Source organism: Lissotriton vulgaris, chromosome 9 (genome assembly GCF_964263255.1).
Source record: "Lissotriton vulgaris chromosome 9, aLisVul1.2, whole genome shotgun sequence".
NCBI classification, from domain to species: domain Eukaryota; kingdom Metazoa; phylum Chordata; class Amphibia; order Caudata; family Salamandridae; genus Lissotriton; species Lissotriton vulgaris.
Window position 1 is genome coordinate 1,192,485,812 of NC_141697.1, and position 17,655 is coordinate 1,192,503,466.

The 17,655-nt window shown below is 46.1% G+C and overlaps 1 protein-coding gene across 1 annotated transcript in view; it reads right to left on the minus strand.

Annotated features, from left to right (window-relative positions):
- The window catches only part of SLC6A6 (solute carrier family 6 member 6), a 291,079-nt gene extending 274,530 nt beyond the window's left edge, over positions 1 to 16,549 (minus strand). Inside the window, exon 1 of the mRNA XM_086939260.1 lies at positions 15,478 to 16,549. The gene's annotated coding sequence lies outside the window, so the exon portion shown is untranslated. The remainder of the gene's footprint in view (positions 1 to 15,477) is intronic.
- Between the last annotated feature and the right edge of the window lie 1,106 nt (positions 16,550 to 17,655).

Below are 17,655 nucleotides of genomic sequence, written 5' to 3' on the forward strand. Positions count from 1 at the left end.
GAGGACAGCGTCAGCTATATCCGAAGGCCCCCCTCTACAGTACAACTTGACACGAGCCTCCGGACTACAGCACAACCAGCAACTGTGTACCTGCAGTGGAAACAAACTCATTACCCATGCACCACTCTTAGTCACCGGGCCCTGGTGCATCAGCATAGGTAGACTCTACTCTACCGCACAATGAACCCACTGCACTATAGTGCAAATAGAGCCTGGGCTCGGTTCTCACACTAAACACGGCGTAACCAGCCGCACTGGGAACCAAAAAGAGTGGCGCAGCAGTCTGTGAGTCTAAAGAGCCATGGCAGTGCCACCCTGTTTTCATGTGCGGGGCCTGCCTGGGTGAGTCAAGAGGTACCACCATTCAGGACACATTCACACACAAACACAACGCACAAGTGCACACACACAACAAACGCACACACATACACACACAGAGGCACATACAACACACATAACACACACACACACACACAGCACACAGGCGCGTCTCCCACCATGAGCTGGGCAGGGCCTGACTGGGAACCACAACCGGCCCTGGAAAAGTGCTCGGCCGGCCAACCCCTCCAGCGGCCCTGTAACAAAAATGCCCCAAAACCGGCCCCCACCCGTGCCGCGCACCGGGGGATTGCCCGGTGCCCGCTATGGCCAGTCCGGCCCTGGAGCTGGGCATTCATCATCTTTTGGCTCCATCCAGGGATCGCAGGAAGAAATGCGAACTAATTGCTCACCAGTCCAGAACTCATACTGAAGGTGCTGAGAGGGTGCCGTAATGAGGACACAGCGTTCACTGGCAGAATGGTAAACGAGCAGACCTAAGTGTACTGTGTACACACGAGGACAGTGCTTCTGGGTATTCCCGACTTTCTCACAAATAGAAGTGCACTAAGATGTGTTGTAAATGCTTAATCGTGTGTTCTCTTTCACCCTTCCTTGGTGTCCTTTACTTATACCGTTCTGGAGCTTAACAATGTTCTTAGTGGTTTCATCACTCAGCGAGATTCCAGACTTGGCATTTATGAGTCTGGTCAGCTGGGAGGTTGTATGCTCTTACCTATGCTCCTGAATAAACTACAATATATGCCTAAGAAGACATCGCAATAATAATAATAATCCACATTTGTAAAGCGCGAACCATCACCCGTTAGGGTCTCTAGGCGCTGGGGGCCGTCGGGAAGATTGAGCAAGCTATTGCCCAGAGCCACATGATGCTGGGCTAACCTGCCACCGCCCCCGGATATCGAACCGTGATCCCCAGATTCCGGAGTCAATCAGCCTGGCCTTCCCACTTCAATGCATAGTCTGGCCAGGTGCAAGCATGGTGAAGGAGAATACGCAATGCAGATAGGAGATCATTCCTCGCTGGACTGCACGTTTTTCAATTTTTGCTCTTTGTTAAGCAATAGAAGGAGAAAGATTGTTCAGAAGACAGATCCTTTGGGTGCTATCTTATAAAAGTAAGCTTCCACGATCCACGTTGGTGAAGGTACAGGCATACTGATCCGCGCAAGCTCAGTGCCCTTCATAAAAGTTGGAAGTACTGTGATCCAGTGACTGACTGAGGGCCCGATTCACAGAACTAACTTAAGACAAAATCCTAAACTTACTACTTTTGGTATTCACAGAAGTTAGGATTTCGTCTTAACTTTGTCTTAAGACAGACTTAAGACAGACTTAAGTTAGGATTTTGTCTTAAGTCTGTCTTAAGACAAACTTAAGACAAAATCCTAACTTCTGTGAATACCAAAAGTAGTAAGTTTAGGATTTTGTCTTAAGTTAGTTCTGTGAATTGGGCCCTACGTATCTGGCACACAGTTACAGTTGAACTTTGAAATTACTCTAGAATCTGAAATGTATAAATAATGAAGCGCCATGTTCGCGTGCCTGCCCCCCTGCCTGTACAGGGCCTAGTCGTAGTGAGCCATGCATGGCGGCCATCCCCAGGGGGACATCAGCCTGTAATACTAACTAATGTGAAGCTCAGTGGATGACGGCGGCTCATGCTGGAGGGGACCACCAACGGCGAAATCGGAACATTAGATATGAAGGACTGAAATAGGGGGATTGGAGAAGAAGGGCCCGGAGGAGCATGTACGAAAGCATAGGGGTATGCAAGCAACTGACAGACAGACATGTGCACTCAATCACAAGCATAAGCACACTCACGCAAGAGAAGCATTACACTGTACCAATAAAATACCTTATTCAGTACTGACCATATTGTAAGAAAGCAGGCAGAGCCAAAATCGCAAGGTCACAGGTCCCACTGAACACGAGGTGTGTCGTGTGTGTGGTCTGCTACGAGAGCGACAACGTCACAACAAAATGGCCAATCACTGTCTGCATGGCTGCACAGTGATTGGTCATACGTTTCCAAGCGCCACCAACACACGGCACACCCAATGCCTATTATGCCAGCCTCGGACTCAGCCAGTCTGCTCAGTGAACGCGTTCCTCAGCCAATCCAGATGCTGCTCCAGCAGCGCCTGCCCATTAGGAGACCGGAGGCTGCGTCATGAAGCAACCCACAATATCCTAAAGTGCAGGCTAGTGCGCATGTTCGGGCTGGTCAGAAAAATGACCAGCCCAGCCCAAACATGCGCACTATGCTGCTGCGCTTTACTGACTCAGACTGTCAGTCAAACCCTGATGCTGCCGCAGCCCCACCCCCTTAGTGTCCTGATTGACTCGGGCGTGGCCGGCCGCCGCCGGCAGGAATTCATGCGGTAAGACCGATTTCATTAACCTCTTGCGTGCCGATGACGAGCTCAGCTCATCATGCAGCATGGTGGCGCTGTGCTGATGACGAGCTGAGCTCGTCATGACCTCCGCGAAACGCCCATGCGGGGATAATTCCATTCCAACGATGGCCGTTCCATTGAGAAGGCGTGGCCATGACGTGCTCAGCTCGTCATCAGCACAACGCCACCGTGCTGCATGACGAGCCGAGCTCGTCATCAGCACCGCGGGGGAATTAGTCCTGCAGCGATGGGGTTAAGAAGTTCCAGCAAGCAAGTTGCAAAGGACGATGTTGGGGCCATGTGGCATTAGTGGGGCAATGCCCCAGCACCCCAATGGATGCACCGCCACTGGAGGAACAGGGCCCTGTGAGCTGGGACCCGTGGGGACAGGGCCCTGTGAGAGCTGGGTCCGATGAGGACAGAGCCCTGTGAGCTGGGACCGGTGGGCAGAGGCCCGGTGTAGGGGGACAGTGCCCTGTGAGAGCCGGGTCTGGTACATAAGTCAGGGCAGAAGCTGATGAAAAGACAGGCCACATACATTGGCAGAGAGGATCTGTATTGTGGCACTCCTGGGAGTAAACACCTGCATATGTGGCTGAGCAACTGATATGAGAGAGACATAAAGAGATAGACGGATAAGAGGGCGGGGAGTTGAGAAGACAGACAAAGGCGAGTAAAATAGATAAAATAGAAGGGAACAGGGAAAGAGCCAGAGAGAGCAGTTGGGGCAAGAGAGAGTAAGAGAAAGCGAGGGGTTGGCAGTGAGAGGGAGAAACAAAGAGACAGAGCAGGAGAAGACAGTGGAAGAGAAATAAAGAGAAGGAAAGAAAAGAACTGAGTGAGAGAAGCAGCAGCCCTGCCAAGTACCACGCATCAGGCGTTAGACTAACGCATTTTAATGTGGTGGTCCACATCACCGCATTAAAGTGCATTATCACGCATTTTCAGCTTCTGTTGCCCACCTGCTGTGAGCCTGATTAACAATTTCACTTTATATCTTACAATATACAACACCATGTCGTAATATAAAGAGCCGAATAGTTCAGTTAATATGCCGCTGCAGTCGTTTTCTATTTCTAGGGTGTTTGCGTCGACGTCACAGAGGTTGGTGTAAGAGTGCGAGGCAGACAAAACAGAAACAGACAGAGAAAAGGCATGAGTGTAAGAAAGAGAAAGGGAGAAGAAACAGATATAAGTCCATAAAGGGGAGTAAGAGGGAGGAGAATAGAGAGAGACTGACGAGGAAAAGAGGATGATGAGAGGGAGAGGCAAAGAGACAGGAAGAGAGAGAGAGAGAGAGAGTTTACTGCGGAAAGGTCTACTAACACATCAAATGCACGGGAAGCCAGCGGGCCTAATTCACTAATAAAAGGGAAAGTACTGGTGAAATTCTCTTCACCTAGTTCTATCAAATCTGGGAGTGACCAGTTCCCTTTTCCATTCTGAAATGTATTTTACTCCAGCCCCTCGAGTACATACCTGACCATTTCAAGAGAGGAAAGTGATCGGATTGGAGCTTGGAAACAAGTTCCCAAACTTCAACAGCAAAACACCATATTAGAGATCCCCCTTCCCTTAAGTGGGAGTTACCACTGAGGCTCTGTGCTCATGGCAGAGAAATCCATTTTGTTAAATGCGTTTTACGACTGCCGGGAATCCCGTTGAGAACTTTTGAAGGGTTTAATTGGGGTGTTTTTTGTCCAAAACGTCAACATATGTCAGATTCAATTGCTTTAAAAATCACAGCAGGAATGCGGGCTTTAGCACAATGAATATATAGGTGGCTGTTGTGTCCAGCCTCTGTCCTATGGGTGTTGATTCAACTGCACCCTTTACCTGCACTGGGCTGCATGTGCTTTACCCCTTCAGCAACCAGGACTATGGCAAACAAGGAATGATTTAATTATCAGTGAAGTCAAACTGCACTAATGTTGCTAATGGGTCAACATGAAAAAGGAAGTATATTTAAAGAAGTAATTCAAACCCACAGTGTCATAACAATGTTCTGCTAGACTTTTAAATGATTGCTTCTCACAAAGCACCTAGAATTTCAGTATCGAACCAGACTGTAAAGAATGTTATGGGTGGAAATGTTTGAATCAATCTTAAGCACTTAAACTTTCTCCAGCAAGCATTCCATTCCATTGCATCCTTAGATCAGCTGCCCCAACTCAAGCAGTTCAGCCCCAAACTTCTAGGCGACAATTCCATTGGATTAGCAACAAAAGCAACCCTGGATTTTTTTCTTGGTCTCATCATCTAAATGCTTCTTCTTGAGACCCTGCAGACTAGCGATCTAAGGCTAGGTATACCGATCCAACTTGTAAAGACTCTCTCACCTTTTTGAAATGACAAAGACATGCTAAAATAATGGAATGGAATGCCAGAATCACAAGACCAGGTCTGCATTTTCAGCATTTCTTTGGAATGATTCAAAGTGCTCTGGCTGAAAAATAAATTCCATTGCAATATGTAACAGGGCAGGTGGTGTGTTGGTTTGTAAACTGAATGTTAAAAGGTAAATAAAGTTTTTTTTAAAGCATGGAGGCCTTATTGACCGACCAGTATAATTTCAATTTTCTGTGCCGACAGTTGGTGGCTGGAAGTCAAATAAAACGAAGATTTTTCATTTCCTCAAGCGCCTGGCGACATCGTCTGGGAAATAATCTGAATGAGGTGCCTTATCAGGGAGAAAGGCTTTAATCACCTTTTTCTCAGCTGAGCCGGAAGAATTGGAACCAAAGAGACCAGCACGCCGACTGCCCCACCTTATCACGCCACCTAGTATGAAAGTCCCTTTACTCGCTCAAAAGAGAACAAAGCAGAAGCTCAGAGGGAACAAAAGCACCTAAGGTGGAATAAAACAACGACCTTGACTACCAGGCATTACTGAAGGGTGACTTTTAAAACAAGCATTTGTAAAGCCAAGAGGTCTCAGCAATTTGAGAGCTACAGTTATTGTCAATGTTAACGTATTTTAGCTATGTGCTGTGTTAATGGGTCTGTTGACGGGCGGTTATGAATAGGTATGATTTAACACCAAAATGTAGTTGTGTTGATTATTGTGACCTTTTTTTATTTAAACTGTTATTATTGTTCAGCGACCGTTGGGTCTATTGTAACCATTTGTATGGTCCAATTTTAGGTAAAACAATAAAAGTAGCGCTCAACAGTGGTGCTCCGTGGGTCCGTGCCAAGGCTTGTTGTTTTAGCCACAGGGCCACTTGGAGGAGCAGACAATGGCGGGGCAAGGGCAATGTGTGCCGTGGCTCAGGTTGCTACCTGTAGCGTTGCTAGGGAGGGCAGGGGGCAAACCCCCCCCCCCCCCCCCCGGGTTGCACAAGTTTTTGTGGTGGCGGTCTCCCTCCGCTCTTACTTGCTGTCTCAGGGGGGCAATAGCAAGCACACCCCCACCCCCGCTCCTCAATACGTTTGCTGCAAGGGGCAAATGGAGAAAACTCCCCCCCTCTCAACCCACCCCCCTCTTCACTACGGCCCCAGATAAAACAGACAGAAGTTGTCTTCTTTGGACAACCTTGAAACGTATAACTGGAACACTGGGTGGCCTAAAGACTTGTCACCTCCACCTTCTGCAAAGGAGAAAGTCAAAAACCTAGGTATTGTCATCGACAACACTCTCTCCATGAGTTCACAGATCCAAACTCTAACAGGCGTCTGTTTTGGCATACTCCGTAAGTTAAAAAAATTCCTGACTCTACTATCACTAGACAGTAGAAAGATTGTGGTGCAAGCCTTAGTGACATCTAAACTTGACTATATCAACAGCTAGTACCTTTGTTTGCCCAAATGTCTTATTCATCACCTGCAAGTGGTGCAAAATGCGGCTGCCAGAGCTATTGTGAGATCCAAACCCAGATCTAATATGACCCTCATCCTAAGGTCCTTGCACTGGCTGTGCATGAAATAATGGATCAACTTAAAAGTCATGGTGATTTTTTTAAAGGCTTTTCATGGCATTGGAGCCGGCTATCTAAACGAACATGTAAACCGCTAGATCCCTAAGATCCTCAAATGCAAACCTGACCCTCATTTCCAAAACACGCCTTACACGTATGGGGGTAGATCCTTTGGATTCCTCAGCGCACAGATGTGGAACAGTCTTCCAGAACCTCTGAGACTAACTACAGACCTGCTAACCTTCAGGAAGAATCTTAAAACCTGGCTCTTCAAAAACTAGCCCTTCCCCAGCGTTCCGCAACTTTTCTGTTTTACTAGTGCTAGGACACTCTAGTTCGAGTAGCTATGCACTATATCAAATGCGTTCATTTCATTTAATTTCACTGCCACTGGCGGCCAGAGGGCTAGCTACGGCACTGCGGTGTCTCGCTTTCCTAATTCACAGCAGACCCATGACCGATGGGTTAGCCACTGAACCCGGCGAAGAATCATTCATACGGTATTGCAAAAAACAATAAAAAAAGAAGTGCCATTTCACAGTCCTGGGAGCCTTCATTTAGCCTCTTATTCATTATGGGACAGACGCCAAAATAATAACTAATATGAAAATAGACAACTTACTCATGCGGCACAACAAGCCCACTGCCCACAGGACCCGTGCCTATGTTGGAGCAGAGAACTCACAGTCATGACGTACCATAAACATCAGCCACACTAAAAATGTCACCATTTCTTGGAGTAGCCAGGACTGGCAAAATCAGGTGACTGGTCAAGATCATGTGGTCGCTTGATTCAGAGCAACCGCTAATCAAGAGCAAAACTTGTTTCTGTTGCTTGAAAAAATACTTCTGCGCTGTTGCCATCCGCGCTTGGCATTAATAAAAAATCTAAAATTTGCTAACATAGCGAAAAACAATGGGGGTTTGGGTTGGGGAGGGGAGGTTGGCGCAAGAGAACAAAACGTGTTGCTTTTGTTTGCCCTGTTGCCGCCCGCGTTCTGCATTAACAATACATCAAAAACGTGCAGATATAAGGAAATCAATGGGGGTTTTGGTGGGTGGGGTAGGGCGGGAAGAAGGAGACGGAGCTGGCAACAGTATGAGCACTGTGTAGAATACTGAAAACAAACAAAAAAGTGGGTCCCAAAAGGGGAGGAGTGGACTGATACTAGTAATTGGTCCATGCTCCTGGGGAGGGCGAAAAAGAAGAGGACTGACGTATGCATGTCATCGACAAATGGGTAGATAGAATATGAGAGCGACAATGGAGCAAGCAAATGGTCAGCCTATGGGCAGGCTGAAGTCCGCTGATTGAATACATGTCTCTCCGAGACACCACATGCAGCGGTCTAGCCAATACCTAAAAATGGGGCAGCAGGAGTTGGAGAGGTAAAGACGTAACATTTCAAAGTTCATGGGACAGAGCCCATGTACTCTATGCGTAAAATGATAGCCATGTTGGCATCTCTAAAATAGTTCTTAACTCAGGAAGTTCTCCCACATTTGGGGGGCGCTCTAGGATAAGTAATAGTTTAATTTACTCCTTCCTCACTATCATCGGGGACTGGAGTTGGAATAGTAAATTAAACTATTCACTATCCAGCACCCCCCAAAGCAATGCGTTGTAAAGGCTTGCGTTGTAAAACTTGCGTTGTAACAGCATGCGTTGTAACAACATACATCCCTAAATAAGTTGTTAGATTTATGTGTAAGTTCAGCCCTTTTAGATGAAAGTACACAACATTAGGCAACTCAGAATGTTATCAAAAGGTTAATTAGACACCATACTGGAATTCTTATATTTGTTTATAGTGTAATTGGACACGTTTATGTTCAATCCAATCATATCTCCATTACTGAAATGGTGTTATTTAAAAATGCATAAATCAATGTACCACACGTCACTCGTTGCTGCATGATATGCGTTCAAAATAAAATTGCATATTTAAAATGACCTAAGTATTTGGCGACACATGTAGAAACGTTGTTGTAAGTAATTCATTAAAACAAAAAAACTTTATAGAAATTTCAAGCTATTCTTCAAGTAACCCCTTAACCTCAGCTAAGAATGAATCCCAGTAAATTTCATCCCAAATTCACACTAAAGTGGTCTCATGGGGTGTCCATCTCCAGCTGCTCTGCCTAAAGGAATGTCCTTTGAATATTCCCACCTAATCGCAATGTAGCCCTACAAGGATGTGCTTGTTTACCCACCAGATACTGCAATCCAGGTTTCCAGGATATGGAAAAAGAAAATGCATGAGATAAGTTTACATGCAGTCATTTTCAGATAAGATTATTCCAAACCCATTCTGGATTTTACCAGCTGATGTGTCAATTCGCAAAGTGCTAACCTACCAACAGCTCTTGTGTTATACAAACTGGACTCCTGTGGGACCAGCTACCTGTCCATATCCACAAAGCTCAATTAAAGTCTGCGAGCCCTGAAGAGACGCCCTCCTACCCTTCTGCAGGGTTAGACCACCAAGCGGTTTTCCTTGGATCAGTGATTCTCCTGAAACTTCTCTGTGGTTCTATATTGGAAGGATATAACACATATCAAAAGACAAAAAAATGAAGTTTAAATAGTAGTTACACTAAAAATGAACACAAAAGTAACTTTAACTTTACTTCCAAAAGCTTCAATCTTTCGAAGACATCCAACAGCTATCAATATGTTCACCTCTCTCAGGACCTAGCCTGGCTGCCTTTGTCATTTAAATTGTGTCCATCCTAAATTGTCTTCCCTCTGTGCATAAGCTACCCTCCTGCCTCAGTTTCAGTTTACTATGCTGCTGGGTTGTGTTGAAATTGAAATAGAAAAGTAAATGCAATAAAACGAATAAAAGCTATATTCATACTACCGGAGGGAGATGTCTCCTGTGTTGTTAGAGTATTTTAGCAATATAATTGTAGTATAAACCTTCTTAAAGTGGCTTAGCCCTTCTCATGAGTTGGGCTGGCTGGGGAAGCAGATGATGGGGACATTTCCGAAAGGGTTGGCTAAAGAGAGAGGCTCATAGAAAGAGAAAGTTGGGCCACAGATTGATAGGCATCAATAGGGAGGGACAGGAAATAGAAGAGGAACCCACACTACTGTGGTGCAGCCCACAGCTTCAAGCAAACTCTGCTTCCACATGCTTTCAATTAAGCAGGGAAATATCTTATTTGTGAAATTAACACCCAGTAGTTTAATGCATTTTAAATATAGGTGCTATACTGAGATTTCACTATTTTTAATTTGCTATTTTAGGTTTTACTGGCACGTTGCGAATTACATTTAGGTAGGCACTTCACAGGGGCAATTCAGTATGGTATGTATCATTGGCTAGTGACTGCATTTGTGGTTGCAAGGCATTGAACACTCACTCACTCCTCAAAGGAGTTGGCAATTGATCCTCAAAGGGGAAACTGTCCTCACTGGCAATCCCATCTTCAGGAATTGTGTTGGGCGACCACAAAGGACCACTGACCTTTCAACCTGCGGTCTTCCCAATTTATTTTTAAAGCAGTGCCAGTTACTTTAAAAAAAAGGGGCTGCATAAAAAAAAGATCTCATTTGAGAATGCTAATGCGGGGATGGTGGTCTGCTGCTCCTTGTGAGCCACCATCCTTGTGTTTGTAGCCTGGTCCCAAAATGGAAGTGCGCAATTTGATACCACTGTTTGCAACAATTCTTCGAGAACGTAATGCCCTTGTTTAGTCATTGCTCTTCAAGAAGTACTGAGGCCCTCAACACCAAATCAAAGTTCAAGAGAGGAACCCTGCAACAACCTTCATCTTAACAAGAAGTGACTTGTAACATATCCCCTGCTAGCAAACTCCTACCTCTGGCAGACACACAGTTGCCCAGTGAGATGGCACATTGTTTGCCACTTTCACTGGCCACCCAAAAGTCCACAAAAGTGAACACCACTCCAAGAGAGGTTTTTAAATTGTTCTCTGTCGGGGTTTGATGCTTTTGTAGGATTAAAAGGGGGCTGATGTATACTTTGCATTTCCAAGATGGTGGGAGTTCTATCAGGGAATCCATACCTACCCCCCACCGCTCCAAAGCAGAGGAAGAACCTGGCAGAGTGGTGCACATGTGTGTTGTTGTCAGTGTGCACCACCCCGTTGAGTGACATCTGGAGGAGAGTGCCCTGGCTAGTCTGTTTGGTTGCACTGCCTGAATACCCGTAGGCTGTGCATAAAGTGCCAGGCTCAATAAATTGGTTATAATCCCAAAATATTGATTTGTAAGCTGGTAAAGACCTGGCTGCTCTGAATTCTGTGTGTGGGGTTAGTTTTCCTTGATGCACTAAGAGGTGGCTTAGTGCTGGGAAACCCTTTTTTGGGTAGCTATGCGCTCTTCAGAACTCAAAAATATGGAAATAAAAGCTCACAGAAGAAAAGACATGAGCAAGTTATAAGACCAAAAGAGAGGCCAGAGTTTATAGAGGAGTGACAAAATCAAAACCGCAGAAGCCTAAGAAAGAGTACTTTCAGTAGGAGAGACTGATAGAAGCAGCTAACAGATTTAAAAGAATGAGATCCTGATTCACAGAGGTAAAGTTACACCAAAAGTTCAGACCAAAAGTCTAACTTTACTACTTTTCGATATTCACAAAGGTAAGTTGCGAGTAGTATCTTCACAAGGTTACGCACTTGTGGTGGAGGTTCCGCATTCGGGGCAGAATCTCTGCACTCGAGTTGGAATACCGCCCGAGTGTGAAGATTCTACCCCGAGTGCGGAACCTTTGTTCCGAGTGCGGAAACTCCGCAGTCCTGAAGATACTACTCGTAACTTACCTTTGTGAATACCAAAAAGCAGTAAAGCTAGAATTTGGGTCTAAACTTGGACTTTGGTGTAACTTTAACTTTATGAATCGGACCCTGAGGTAGGATGAGAGCCCTGAATGATGTGAAGATGTAGAACGTTTGTGTGGAGGGTGTATGAGTGGAGTGGTGGAGAGAAGAATCAGCACTGCAGAGACTAAAACGATGGAAATAGATCCAATAGACAGTCAGTTGCTTGAATAGAGTGGATGTTTTTCACATTGTGGTTCCGAGTGGCATCAAATAGACAAGAGGAGCGAAACGTGTGTTCTCTATAATGTCATTTATTTTATTTTTTTATTATTTATTTGTGCAATTTTATATAGCGCGAAATTTACCCGAAGGTGTCAGAGCGCTTAACATAGGATCCAGTTGCAAACATAAGGACTGAAAGTTACATGCGGAGAAAAAAATTGCAAATTTTTGACTTACATAAGAACCAGTTGAAAACATACGGACTTCGGATTACATGCGTTATAAAAAAGGTACAAACAGAAAAAATTGCAAATGTACAAGAGATAAAGTCACACAAGGAGGAGATACAAATGGATAAACTCTAGGCATATACTAGTGATATCTCTATCTACTTAGGGAGGGGGTACACATGGATAAACTCTAAGAGTCACATGGGAATGGTAGAGAGCACAGCGGACTACTGCATATTCTAGGGAACCCAAATCTTGGTAAATGTGAGCAGATGGATCAGACAGAATATAGAGACGTTTATCACCAAAGAGTACTAGGACATCACAAAATGAGATGAGAAAGCCAATAAATAACATGGAATTCAAGACAGTAAGGGCTGAGGAAGGAGATGTGATGAGACTCAGTTACAGAAGTACTGGTGAGGATTGAATCCAAGACACTTAAACACTCATTGTAATGTGTGTGGATTGATGGATCAGTAAAGTCCCACCATGAAACACCATTACCACAGGTTTCAGTTTTACCCAGCAGTGTTTTCTCACACGTCGGAACGGAGGCTACCATAAGTTGTTGGTTTAATCGACCACTAAAACCACGTTATTCCCCCTCCCCATTTTTCACCATGTTTTCTCTACCAAAATCACTCCAGGTAAAATGAGGCGGGATTCATGGGGGCAAAAAGAATGGGGTCCTTGCGCACTTTTTGCGTGACTCAGAATCCAAAACAGGCGGCAAGCACTGATTGTGCCCTACTCCACAGTTACCACAGGACTCAGCATGACCCCATTAGTATCCAATATTTATGGTATATACTACTATTGAACACATAGGCGCCATCACCAGTTCCTCGAGAACGCGGTTAGTTGAAAAACTGGAGCAGAATATGAGAGTGACAAAAATACTTGTATTCAGTAGAGTTTGCGTCAGTGATTGAGAGAAACTGAAGATGTATGCGGCAAACAGGTCAAGCTCAAAAGTGCTCTTATTATAAAAGAATGAGTGTGAGGTAGAGCAATAGAAAACAAAGAAGGAATGACAGACAGGATCGAAAGAGGATCTTTTTTATTTTTTATTTTAAATAGAAATTCTGAGAGACTGGTCGTGGACATCCCAACACGCCATTCTATGTGGCAAAAGGGGGGGTGTATAATTAAGGGCACAGAAATGTGTGGGAGCAGTACATAATGGAGGTGAGGGTTTAAGGTAAAGTAAACATGAATGGACACTTGGGTCAACATATCCAATGGGCTCACATTGACTAAACAATATGAGAATGCCATGGGGAGAGCAAGAGCAATGCTGGGCTGCATAGGGATGGTCATAACTGCACATATCACCAACAAGGGTCTATGTGGAGTATGTCATCCAGTTCTGTAGGTCATATATGATCATGATGAGATCTGTGGCCTTGATGACACAGAATAGGGGAGAGGTGTCATTCACCCCCCATCCCTTGGGCATTGGGATTGACTTTATCAAGGGCCCAATAATCTGTGGTCCTATTCCCTTTACCACCCCTCCTCTCACCACTAGCCGATCTTTAATATGTGCCCTCTTTTTAAAATCCTATGTTTTTATTTCCATGCTTAATATCTTCCTACGAGACAAAGACTCTTCTTTCTCGAGAAGTGTTGTAAGATATGTACCAGCATTGAGAGATGGCGAGACTATAACAATCTGTGAAAGGCCTGCACTGGCGTCATAGAGAACAAAACCATGACTTTGCAAAAGACATGCAAACTTGTGCAGAAAGATAACAGCAGACTGGAGACAATCTGATGACGGGCTTCCAAAACAGAGAGAGCACCGTTTAAACCATTAGTCTTTTGGAGAGAGGTTCCATAATGTGCTCATATCTGAGCTGGCAGGAAGAAGCATGCTGGGGATATCACAGCTACAATCATATTGCCAAAGGGAGTGAACACAGAGGAAGAGTTCAACTATTGTTCACCAAACATGTGCTACAGGTGAAGATGAGCATCTACAGGGGGAACTAAGGACCAAAACTAGAAAAGGGAACTTCAGTGAGCGGACAGTGAATGCATAGAATCATCTGTCAGTAAAAATTCTTCAGTGAAAAACAGGACATGAATTCAAACAAGTCACAGGAAGTTGTTGCGGGGACAATTGCATTTTGAACAGCTTGGGTAATGGTGGAGGACATACAAGGGCAAGAGAAAACAGGAAACTGGATGGACACCCTGAGAAATGTTTTTCTGCCATTACATTCTATTTGTTTTGACATAAGTGCAAATCCCAAATAGCACAGTCAATACCCTGATTATCATACAGCTCAAAGTGTGAGTGTCTTATCTGTTTTGTATACCTGCAGCTCACATATACGTTCTCTTTTTGCATATCAGCGTAGTGCCTACACCGTTTGAAGCAAGCACTCTCACCCGATAACTTCTTATCATTTGGCTGTAAACTATCACTTCCTAGTTCAGATAGGGACACCGTTGTGTGCATGGCCACTGAAAGAACTTTCCCACCGAAAGCAAAACTACGTTGTAATACTCTAGTCCCAAGACAATAATGTACATCTGTTCCTTGCATGGGCAATCTGGTGCCTTCTGTGGAGGGCACTCTAGGCAGCCGCTGGGTACTGCCTTTCCTGGTTTTCCAGTTGAGGCTTTCTGAAGGGTTTGCCCCATTCTAGGGTGTTGAGGGCACTGTGACTCTGACAACCATTGAGAATCATGCTGAATTCAGGGTCACTCATATAGCCCCACAAAGGGCACAGTCTCACTCCTTTGCTCCCCAAGGGGATCCTCAATATTTGATCATAGGTTTTTTGTCCCTCTCAAAGCTATGGGAGAAAGGATATAGGGGCATTTCTAGGGCCTCCAAAAACTATCACATGAGCAAATTTGCATTCTAGATAGGCTGTGGTTTAAAGTGTATAAGCCAGATTTACAAAGGGACACCGGCGAAGGTCAGACTTGCTCCACGAAGTTAACAACGTACTTGGAGCAAATTTCCAACTTTTCTTCAATTCTCAAATAAGTCACGAAAATCTGCCACACTTGAAGATTTCCAGTTAACAAATGTGTAAGCAATCCCAAATATAAAAGTGCTGCAATTCCGGATTTCCAGATGTGTAACGGCCACACTCAATTGCATTTGCACTAATTAACTTTTGTTGTTTCTCCCCATGGAGGAGCACATGCCTCGAGGCACCCACCAATTTTGGACTCCACCCAGCTCAATGTCCACCCTGGAAACAAATTTACAGGTGCCTTTAACATGAGTAAATCTCTAACATATTCACTCTGGGAAACTACGAGCAAAGGTTTGCAGATGGATATTTTAGGGTGTTTCCAAGTTTTGCTGACGTCTGCCTCTTAGGGGGAGGGGTGGCAAAATGACCCCCTTGGCAGATGTACTTGCACTTAAAATTCTGGTTAAATTTAGACAGACTGCATGCTACAACTGGGGATTGAAGTGCATAGATATGCTGCCACAGGGGGAAAAAAACTAATACATCAGAAACGTGACTCTGTGGCTACTGCAATGGGAGAGTATATATGCACGCTGTTATGCCCCACTGCCCCAGGCCCTGCGGGTCACCTTACCTGTGGAACTCGCTGGGCGGCTTGTCCCGCTCACAGGCCCCTGATTCGCCTCTGTCCTTGTGTGAGACTGAGGGTAGCTCCGTCTCTTGAGTGACCGGTGCAGCTATGGCTGGTCTGTGGTTGCACTTCCGGCCCCGGAGAGGGGCCGCTTCAGTGAAAGGGCAGCTTCTCTGTTTCCTGTGAGAGAGGTACAGCGCCGACTCCTGTGAGAGAGGTACAGCGCCGGCTCCTGTGAGAGGGGTACAGCGCCGGCTCCTATAAGAGAGGTACGGCGCCGGCTCCTGTGAGAGAGGTACAGTGCCTCTCCTGTGGGAGAGGTACAGCGCCGGCTCCTGTGAGAGAGGTACAGCTCCTGCTCCTGTAAAAGAGGACTCTGCGATGGTCGTCAGCTGTCGCTCCTGTGAGAGCTCACACTCCTTTGTGAGATGCACATCTGTGGCTCCCGTGTTCCAGTTGTGAGTGCCGCTGTCAGAGTTGCTGGTCCGTTTGGTGTTTGTGTGAGGTGCAGCTCAGACCTTGACCTGTGTGAGAGAGGCGGGGCTCTCGCTCGTCGGGGAGGGCCAGCCCCCCTGTGTCCTGTAAAAGAAGCTCCGTTTTAGCCTCCAGGGTAGAGGCGAAGCTATTGCTCCCGGAGGAGAGGCAGCTCTGGGTCTGGATTCCGTCAGAGATTAAAAGTCTAGCGCTTGACACACGTGCAGTATTGGGTCTTGTTCTTAGGCGCTAGAAGTGCAGTTTGATGTGCGCAGCCCTGTCTCTTGCGAGAAGGTGCAGCTGTGAAAGAGTGTGTGAGAAGTGCAGCACCTGTGTGTGAAAGATGGAGCCCGGATCCTGTGAGGGAGATGTGGCCCCTACTCCTGTCTGCGCAAAGCAGCTCCTAATCCGTGTGTGCGAAGTGCAGCTCCCGCCCCCTGTGGGAGCTGCAGCTCAGAATACGTGGGCGTGAAGTGAAGTTCCAGTGTGAACGTGGAGCTCAGACTATAGGATGTGAGAGGCAGCTCCTGCTCTTGTGTGGGAAATGGAGCACCGGTTCCTGTGTTAAGGTGCAGTCTCTTCTCCATGTACGCAATCCCGCGCTGACTCCTGTGTGTTAGAGCTGCAGTTGCTCCTGTCAGGGAAATGCAGCTCCGGCTCCTGACTCTAACGCGCAGGTCCTGTCCCTGTGAGGGAAATGCAGCTCCTGTGTGGGAAATGCAGCTCCTGTTTTAAGCACAACTGGTGGTTGTGTAGAAGGCGGAACTCCTCTGCGTTAGCAGCAGCTCCTGTTACTGTGTGGTTAAGGTAGCTCCTATGTGGGAGACGCAGCTCCTATGTTGGTGATAACGTTTCTGCTCCTGTGATTGGTGCAGCTCTCTTGAACCGCACCTTCTGCTCCTATGAGTGAGCTACAGCTCCTTCTCCTGTGTGGAAGATGGACCTGTTGCTTCTATGTTTGCCCTGAATCTCCTGCTCCTTTGATGAAGATACAGCTCCTGTGTTCAAGATGCAGCTCCTGTGTTGAATATGCAACTCCTGTGTTGTTGATGCAGCTGCTAGTCTGTGCTTAAGATGCAGCTCTTGCTCCTGTGTGTGGCCTGCAACCCCTGTGTTGAAGATGCAGCTATTGCTCTTATGCGTGAGATGCAGCTCCTGCTCCTGTTTTTGATGCAGCTCCTGCTCCTGTGTTGAAGATGCAGCTCCCGCTCCTGTGTTGAAGATGCAGCTCCTTGTGATTTTGATGCAGCTCCTTGTGTGTTTGATGCAGCTCCTGCTCCTGTGTTGAAGATGCAGCTCCCGCTCCTGTGTTGAAGATGCAGCTCCTTGTGATTTTGATGCAGCTCCTTGTGTGTTTGATGCAGCTCCCGCTCCTATGTTGAAGATGCAGCTCCCACCCGTGTTGAAGATGCAGCAAATTGTGATTTTGATGCCACTTCTGCTCCTGTTGAAGATGCAACTCTTGCACCTCTGTCGGGAGACGCAGCTCCTTGTGATTTTGATGAAGCTCCCGCTCCTATGTTGAAAATGCAGCTCCCGCCCTAATGTTGAAGATGCAGCTCCTTGTGATTTTGATGTAGCTCCCGCTCCTATGTTGAAGATGCAGCTCCCGCCCGTGTTGAAGATACAGTAAATTGTGATTTTGATACAGCTTCTGCTCCTGTTGAAGATGCAACTCTTGCACCTCTGTCGAGAGATGCAGCTCCT